This window comes from Nicrophorus vespilloides, unplaced genomic scaffold, assembly GCF_001412225.1.
Source record: "Nicrophorus vespilloides isolate i.1.1-1 unplaced genomic scaffold, Nicve_v1.0, whole genome shotgun sequence".
NCBI lineage: Eukaryota > Metazoa > Arthropoda > Insecta > Coleoptera > Silphidae > Nicrophorus > Nicrophorus vespilloides.
In genome coordinates this window covers 32339-41532 of record NW_017095604.1, presented here as the reverse complement: position 1 = coordinate 41532, position 9194 = coordinate 32339, and positions in this window count along the sequence as shown.

The following is a 9194-nucleotide window of genomic DNA, read 5'->3' as shown; positions in this document are numbered from 1 at the left end:
GTTGTTCTTTCCTTCTATCCTACCTTCAAATTCATGTTTTTTTTCTTCCTATCTCTCTCTTTGTTAACTTCTTCGTGGTTCTATCAAACATACCTTTTATCAAGGCATTCTCTCGCCCCCTTCGCCTACGTGAATATACTATCAGCTTCGAAAAATGCACCGACTGTTTGATGATTTTTCTGTAATAGGGTTCGTTTAGCGCTTCGGTGAAGTTCCATGAAAGGATACGGCGCTAAGTGATTGTTTGGAAGGGATTTTGTATACTGTTACTTGTTTAAATAGTCTCATCACCAATTAGAACTGGACCATGAATGTATCTGCTTTGATTCAGAAAAAAAAACTGGCTTTATTTCACTCAATGCGTACACCCTACATTCTCATTCTCTAAAAAGATAAAGTTTTTACTTTCAGTATCATTCTTACAAAGCTAATTCAAAATTTGATAGTAAAATTTTAAAAAAATGAACGAATTTTTAAACTTTTTCTAATAAATCACACATTTCAATAAACTTTTTTGCTTTGATTAAACAAAAAGTCGTTCATTTCACTCAATGCGTGCACCCTACATTATCATCTTTAAAATGAAGAATTTTTTACTTTCAGTATTATTCTTACAAAACTGTTTCAAAATTTGATAGTAAAATTTCAAAAAAATGAACGAATTTTTAGACTTTTTCATGTATTTTATAATATCTAATAAATCACTCAATTCAATAAACTTTTTTGCTTTTATTAAACAAAAAGTCGCTTCATTTCACTAAATGCGCGCAATTTTTTACTTTCAGTATTATTCTTACAAAACTGTTTCAAAATTTGAAAGTAAAATTTCAAAAAAATGAACGAATTTTTTGACTTTTTCATGTATCTTATAATATCTAATAAATCATTCATTTCAATAAACTTTTTTGCTTTGATTAAAAAAAAGTCGCTTCATTTCAGTAAATGCGCGCACCCTCAAGAATTTTTTACTTTCAGTATCATTCTTACAAAACTGTTTCAAAATTTGATATTGAAATTTCAAAAAAATGAACGAATTTTTTGACTTTTTCATGTATTTTATAATATCTAATAAATCACTCATTTTAATAAACTTTTTTCATTTGATTAACAAAAAAAATCGTTTCATTTCACTAAATGCGTGCACCCTAAATTATCATATTTAAAATGAAGAATTTTTTACTTTCAGTATCATTTTTACAAAACTGTTTCAAAATTTGATATTTAAATTTAAAAAAAAATAACGAATTTTTAGACTTTTTCATGTATTTTATAATATCTAATAAATCACATATTTTAATAAATTTTTTTGCTTTGATTAACAAAAAAAATCGTTTCATTTCACTAAATGCGTGCACCCTACATTATCATATTTAAGATGAAGAAGTTTTTACTTTCAGTATCATTCTTTCAAAACTGTTTCAAAATTTGAAAGTAAAATTTCAAAAAAATTAACGAATTTTTAGACTTTTCATGTATTTTATAATATCTAATAAATCACACATTTCAATAAACTTTTTTGCTTTGATTAAAAAAAAAGTCGCTTCATTTCACTCAATGCGTGCACCCTACATTTTCATCTTAAAAATTAAAAAGTTTTTACTTTCAGTATCATTTTTTCAAACTGTTTCAAAATTTGAAAATAAAATTTAAAAAAAATAACAAATTTGTAGACTTTTTCATGTATTTTATAATATCTAATAAATTTCAATAAACTTTTTTGCATTAATTAACAAAAAAAATCGTTTCATTTGACTAAATGCGTACACCCTACATTATCATATTTAAAATGAAGAATTTTTTACTTTCAGTATCATTTTTACAAAACTGTTTCAAAATTTGATATTTAAATTTGAAAAAAATGAATGAATTCTAAGACTTTTTATCTAATTTAGTAACATCTTTTTCAATACTTCAAATTTTGATTAATAATAACTAATAAATCACTTGTTTCAGTAAACTTTTGTAATTAATTAAAATATTATTTTTCTAAAGAAATTTGTATAAATCATTTCACTCAATGCATGCACCCTCCATACTCATTCTCTAAAAAGATGAAGTTTTTACTTTCAGTATGATTCTTACAAAGCTTTTTCAAAATTTGATAGTAAAATTTCAAAAAAATGAACGAATTTGTAGACTTTTATAATATCTAATAAATCACATATTTTAATAAACTTTTTTGCTTTGATTAACAAAAAAAATCGTTTCATTTCACTAAATGCGTGCACCCTACATTATCATCTTCAAAATTAAGAAGTTTTTACTTTCAGTATCATTCTTACAAAACTGTTTCAAAAATTTGATATTGAAATTTCAAAGAAATTAATGAATTCTTAGAATTTTTATGTAAGTTATTAACATCTTTTTCATCTCGTTTCAGTAAACTTATGCAATTAATTAAAGTATTATTTTTTTAATGAAAAATATTATTTTTTCTAAAGAAATTTGTATAAATCAGAACTAACAAATCATTCATTTTCCATGGAACTTTTTATATATTAGTTAGACTGTTATTCATTTATGAATAGACGAATATAAATTTAAACGGATGTATTAACAAGAATTTAGTTTTGTTTGTCTCATGCAGAACCTGTGCAACGGTCAAAATGTCATGCAAACTTGAACTTTTAATATTTTTTTTTTCTTAATTTTTGTTATTCAAAATCTGACCAGGTAATCCACATTAATCATGGAAATCGGCACGTGTATCTGAAACATCGTTTAGTGAATTAAAACGTTCCGTTTCTATTATTATAAATTTTATATATATACACAAAAAAAGAAACAACATCACATTTGCATATCTTCATTGACACGTAACAAATAAAAATATAATAAATTTGAAAGTAACATAGAAATAATAGCAAAATTAAATTACATTCCGTAATTCGATTAGAATCTACAGATTTTTTTTTTTACAAAATTTGTCTTTTATACTTTTATTTATAAAATTTGAATAATAATTAAATGAGTGTCTTCACAAATCATCAATTTTCTCTATAAATGTTTAAGACACAATTATGAGTAAGCACGCAAATTAAAGCTAAATGTTAGGGCTTTCTAATGTGCCATTTGTCATATTTGTAACTATTGCCCATTTCTAGTTATTAACTGTCAAAGTTGAAGTATCTTCACAAAGCAGCGATTTTCTCAATAACTATACAAGTTACAATTATGAATGAGTATTCTAATTAAAGCTAAATGTTTGAGATTTGTTACATTTGTAACAGTCGAAATTGTAGTGAAGATGTTTGGTATGAAAAAAAAAATATCAAAATGTTTTTTCGGCGATTTGCAATGTTAATAGAAATACCATGGATGGATGGATCATCGCGTGGATTGTACGAAAAACTCGAACCAAAATAGGCTTTCTCATCCTTCCCTTTTCCTTTCGTCCACTTCTATTCGCGTTCCTTTCCTTTCGTCCTTTTCGTTCCATCCGAAATGCATTATTCATGCGGATGCCACGATTGTTATGCGAGTACCTTTAAAGCGTGTGCCACTTGTTTTCTTTTGTTTCGTTTCGTTTGTTGTTGGTGCTTTTTGTCGACGTCGATCCGGCATCTCCAAAACCGACTAGGTCGGTTTTCTGGATCATAATTTGCGGCTAAACGTGATAACCATAATTAATTCGAGACTGCAGAACAAAAGGAACGCAGATCGAAAACAACGTGTCTCTGCCGATCTGATCTGTCCTTTCTCTTTGATCTTTCACCAGAGAAAGGAATAGAGAGGAAATATATAAATAATAAATATAATAATGCGCACTTTTTTTTATAGAAAAATAAACGTTAAATTTGAATTTGTTTATGTACATTCTGTTTGTTCAATGTGAATCAGCAAACATGAACACTTTCATTCGTAAATAATTCATCATTTTTGTAATTTATGTTAGAATAAAAAAAAGGCGAAGAAATTAATCAATTCAAAGTAATTATCAATAAGTTGACATTTCTAATTTTATTGATTATCTCTGTATTTTACTAATCCTTTATAACCTTACATATCCTAACCTTAACAAAACTAACCTAATTGTCTTAATCTAATGTGACCTAACTTAATTGACACTTATCGCACATATACTAATCTAACTTTACATAACCTAAGATTATGATAACATAACCATAAATAATCTCACAATTCCTAACCTAATTACAAATAAAACTAAATCTATTGAAACAATTGACATGGACACAATTATTCTAAAGCATCTATAGGATACAGCAATGTCAAAACTAAAATGATCTATCTTTATCAGTCTAACCTAAACTGTCAATAAACTGTCACTTGCGTACAAATGGCGGATATATCCGTCCTATCATTTACACAGCAATATTTTCATTCATTTGTAATCCTATAGGATATAACAATATGATAACCTAACCAACACTAAAATAACCTATCTTTATCCGACTAACCTAACTTCAATGAAACGTCAATTATGGATGAATGGCGGATATATCCGTCCTATCATTTACACAGTTAATTACACAGTCAGAATTTTTTAAATATATTAATTTGTGATAAAATAACCATAAATAAACTTACATTCCCCAACATTACCTAACCTAATTACAAATATTACCAAATATATTCAATCAATTGAGAAATGTACATGGACACAATTATTTTCATTCATTTGTAATCCTATGGGATATAACTATATGATAACCTAACCAAAACTAAAATAACCTATCTTTATCCAACTAACCTAACTTCAATAAAAAAAACGTTAATTGCGGACGAACGGCGTATATATCCGCCACAACATAATATCACAGCGGTTGAAAATGCGATCTTGAAAAATGTAATGTAACCTAACTCAATTGATACTTTTTTAAACTAACCTCACTCATCCTAATCTAACCTTACATAATATGACAAAATATAACCTGACTTTACTATACCAAATAAAGACATATCTTTATCAGGCTTAAGGTAAGACAACCTAACATAATAAATAAACTGACTTAACTTAATTTCTAATGTAATGATATAACCTAAAATAATATATTTTAAACTGACTTCATCTAATGTAACATAGCCTAATTAGAAAAATAACTTATTTATTCTAATTCAAGTGACACCAAACCTAAAGTAACCTTACATACTATGAAATGACATAACCTGACTTAACCTAACCTCATTTAATAAAACAAAGTTTTATAAAAACAAAATTAAATTATTGTAAACGTAATAATCAAATTAGTTAATTATTTTTATAGAATAAATGTAAAAATTGTTGATATATAAAACTGAATTTATAAGAAAAACAAACAATTTTCTTAGTAAGAAAATCAGTAGCAAATGTACGTATTTAAAAAATACAGTCTAGTAATGCAACGCATACTGTATTATATTAATGTTTAAGGCTAAACGGTTTTTCTTGCGTCTCTTTTCATTCTTCTGTCGTCGATAATAAATGCATGTGCCTTTCACGTGTTTGTGTATATATATATATAAAGCAATGTGCATTATTATTATATTATTTAATGAAGAAAAAAAAGGAAAATAATATAAATAAATAAAAAAAGGAATGAAGGAAAGAGAAATAACTCGAGTTGCAGTTAACATTGATTTATTCATCGGAGTGGGTGCATTTCCATTTGCATATCGAGACATTTCATAAAGATCGCATCTATCGAAAAAAATATTCCATTCAAAAGTTCTTCTGCATCTGCAAAGATGCATTTTCTTAAGATAAACAAAGTTTAAAATTTTTACGTAATTTTTACATTTTCGTATCAAGAAATTTCCAAAAAATTTGGTAAGATCAATATTATGAAATGTCTACATAAAATATGAAATTTCAATTTGTAATATAATAAAATTAATCTGTAAGTAGTTTTAATTGAAATGTTACATTATTATCTTTAATTAATATTATCAAAGAACGAATGGTTATTGAGTAATTAAATCAAATTCGAAAAAAGTGAAATGTCAAGTTTGACAACTTATAACAAATGAACCATCATCATCATAAAGTTGATAGTAGGCTCATTAAAAATGTTATAATTTTATCTTTAATTAGTTTATTAAAAGACTGCATTTTCAAATTTGATAGTTTATACAAAAGAACTTGGCAAACCACAAATTTGAAAGTAGTTTCATTGAAAAGATTGTAATTTTATGTATAATTGGTATATTGAACGATATAATTAACATGCATGATTTATGAGTAATTAAATAAAAAGTGGAGACACTTGTTTTCAACCTAAATTATTTTATAACTTAAATTTGACAGCTTATAACAAATGAACTACGCAAATCACCAATCTGATGGTAGACTTATTAGAAGCGCAATTAAATTATTTTTAATATACAATTTGAATTATTTCAATAACTTAAGTAATTAATGAGTAATTAAATAAAATGTGAAGAGAGTGCATTTTCTAATTTGACAGTTTATAACAAGAGAACTAGGAAAATCACAAACTTGACAGTAGGCTCCTTGCAAATATTATAATTCTATCTATAATGAGAATATTAAACGTTATAATTAGTATGCATGGTTTATGAGTAATTAAATAAAAAGTGAAGACTCTTGTTTTCAATCTATAACTCAACTTTGAAAGCTTATAACAAACGAAGTACGTAAATCACTAATCTGATATTAGAAGCAAAATTAATTTATTTTTATTATACAATTTGTATTATCTAAATAACTCAAGTAATTAATGAGTAATTCAATAAAATGTGAAGAGAGTGCATTTTCTAATTTGACAGTTTATAACAAGAGAACTACGAAAATCACAAACCCGGTAGTAGGCTCATTGCAAATATTATAATTCTATCTATAATTAGAATATTAAACGTTATAATTAGTATGCATGGTTTATGAGTAATTAAATAGAAAGTGAAGACTCTTGTTTTCAATCTGTAACTCAACTTTGACAACTTATAACAAACGAACTACGCAAATCATCAATCGGATGGTAGGCTTATTAGAAACGCAATTGTATAATATTTTTTTGTATCAAATTGTGGACAATTGAACAAAGATTTTTTTTAAAATTGTAAAGCTATCTTTAATTTGTTTATTGAACAATATAATTAGTATAAATAGTTTATGAGTAGTTAAATAAAAAGTGAAGACACTTGTTTTTAACTTCAAATATTTTACTTTGACAGATTATATTAAACAAACTACGAAAATTATAAACCTACTAATAGGCTTATTAGAAACGTAATCAAATTATGTTTAATATGCAATTTGAATTATCTAAATAACTTAAGTAATTAACGAGTAATTCAATAAAATGTGAAGAGAGTGAAGATTTGAAAGTCCCATTGATTTAATTTTTAAAAAGTGGAAAATGGAAGAATCTTGACTAATATTTGAATGAATGAACAGGATTTCAATTGAATCTAAATCCTTAAAGTATTTGGGTAATTTTTTGGATTTCCTCATTGCGAAATCATTCTTGGAATTAAAAACTGGCTAAAACTTGTACATTTTCAAGTAATTACTAAAGATAATTTAAAGAAAGATTGTGTCGAATATTGATTTGAAAGTCCCATTGATTTAAGTTTTAAAAAGTCCTCAAGTATTTATGTTCTTTTTGTAGTTTCTTCATTGAAAATCTTGGAAAAAGGAAGAAACTTGACTAATATTTGAATGAATGAACAGGATTTCAATTGAATCTAAATCCTTAAAGTATTTGGGTAACTTTTTATATTTCCTCATCGCAAAATCATTCTTAGAATATTGGTTTTATTTAAAGTCCCAAAGTATTTGGGTACTTTATATTATCCATTTCCTCATTGCAAAATCATTCTTGGAAATAACAATCTGGGAAAAAAAAATTAAATTATCTTTAATATACAATTTGAATTACCTAAGTAACTCAATTAGGTGAGGAGTAATTAGACAAAACGTGAATTGTAAAACAAATTGCGAAAAATCGTCATAGTTTTGTCAATAATTAACATTATATAATATTTTTTGTATCAAATTGTAGGCAGTTGAACAAAGATTTTTTTAAAGATTGTAAAATTATCTTTAATTTGTATATTGAACGATATAATTAGTATAAATAGTTTATGACTAGTTAAATAAAAAGTGAAGTCACTTGTTTTTAACTTCAAATATTTTACTTTGACAGCTTATATTAAACAAACTACGAAAAGTATAAATCTATTAATAGGCGTAATCAAATTATGTTTAATATGCAATTTAAATTATCTAAATAGCTTAAGTAATTAACGAGTAATTCAATAAAATGTGAAGAGAGTGAAGATTTGAAAGTCCCATTGATTTAATTTTTAAAAAGTCCTCAAGTATTTATGTTCTTTTTGTAGTTTCTTCATTGAAAACCTTGGAAAAAGGAAGAATCTTGACTCAAAATCATTTTTAGAATATTGATTTTATTTAAAGTCCCAAAGTATTTGGGTACTTCATATTTTCCATTTCCTTGTTGCAAAATCATTCTTGGAAATAACAATCTGGGAAAAAAAAATAAATTATGTTTAATATACAATTTGAATTATCTAAGCAGCTGTAGTTAATGAGTAATTAGACAAAACGTGAATTATACAATAAATTGCGAAAAATCGTCATAGCATTAAAAATAATTAACATTATATAGCAATTGTTACATTAAAAGATGCGTAATTGAAAATATGATTAAATAATTGTTTTCGAGTTGGTTTGTTAAAATTGAAAATCGTATTAACAATGAAAATGTTGGTCGTTTAAAAGTGGATGCGTAAGTGGTGATTTAACTGATTGAATCGACACACATAGTAATGATAGTTAGCGTCGTTTAAACATAGTGATTAAGGTGTTTTACTGCAATCTAAATGAGTCGCATGCGAAACGCGTGGGAAACGAGTCGCGGCGAGGTCGTATAAGGACGATCAGAAAGAGGATTATCCTGCAGGATTAGGTAACAAAATTGAGGATTTGGAAGTGCGTAAGTAAGTGAATGGAAACAATGAGGTGATAGATGGATGAATTGAGGAATGAAACGCAACTGGAGGAATGGTATTACGAGATGCACGAGCAAAATCACGCGACCTTATGCATAAGAATTATGATAAAAGTGCACAACACCTCGTGCGTTCCTCGCAGTCTTCGTCCTGTCCTTCTCGCTCACTCCTCCGTCTCTATCTAAACTCCGTTCGTTCTTTCTCTTCCAGATACGCTTTGTCCTTGTTTTAGGTATGTCGGTACATTAGAATACATATAAAAA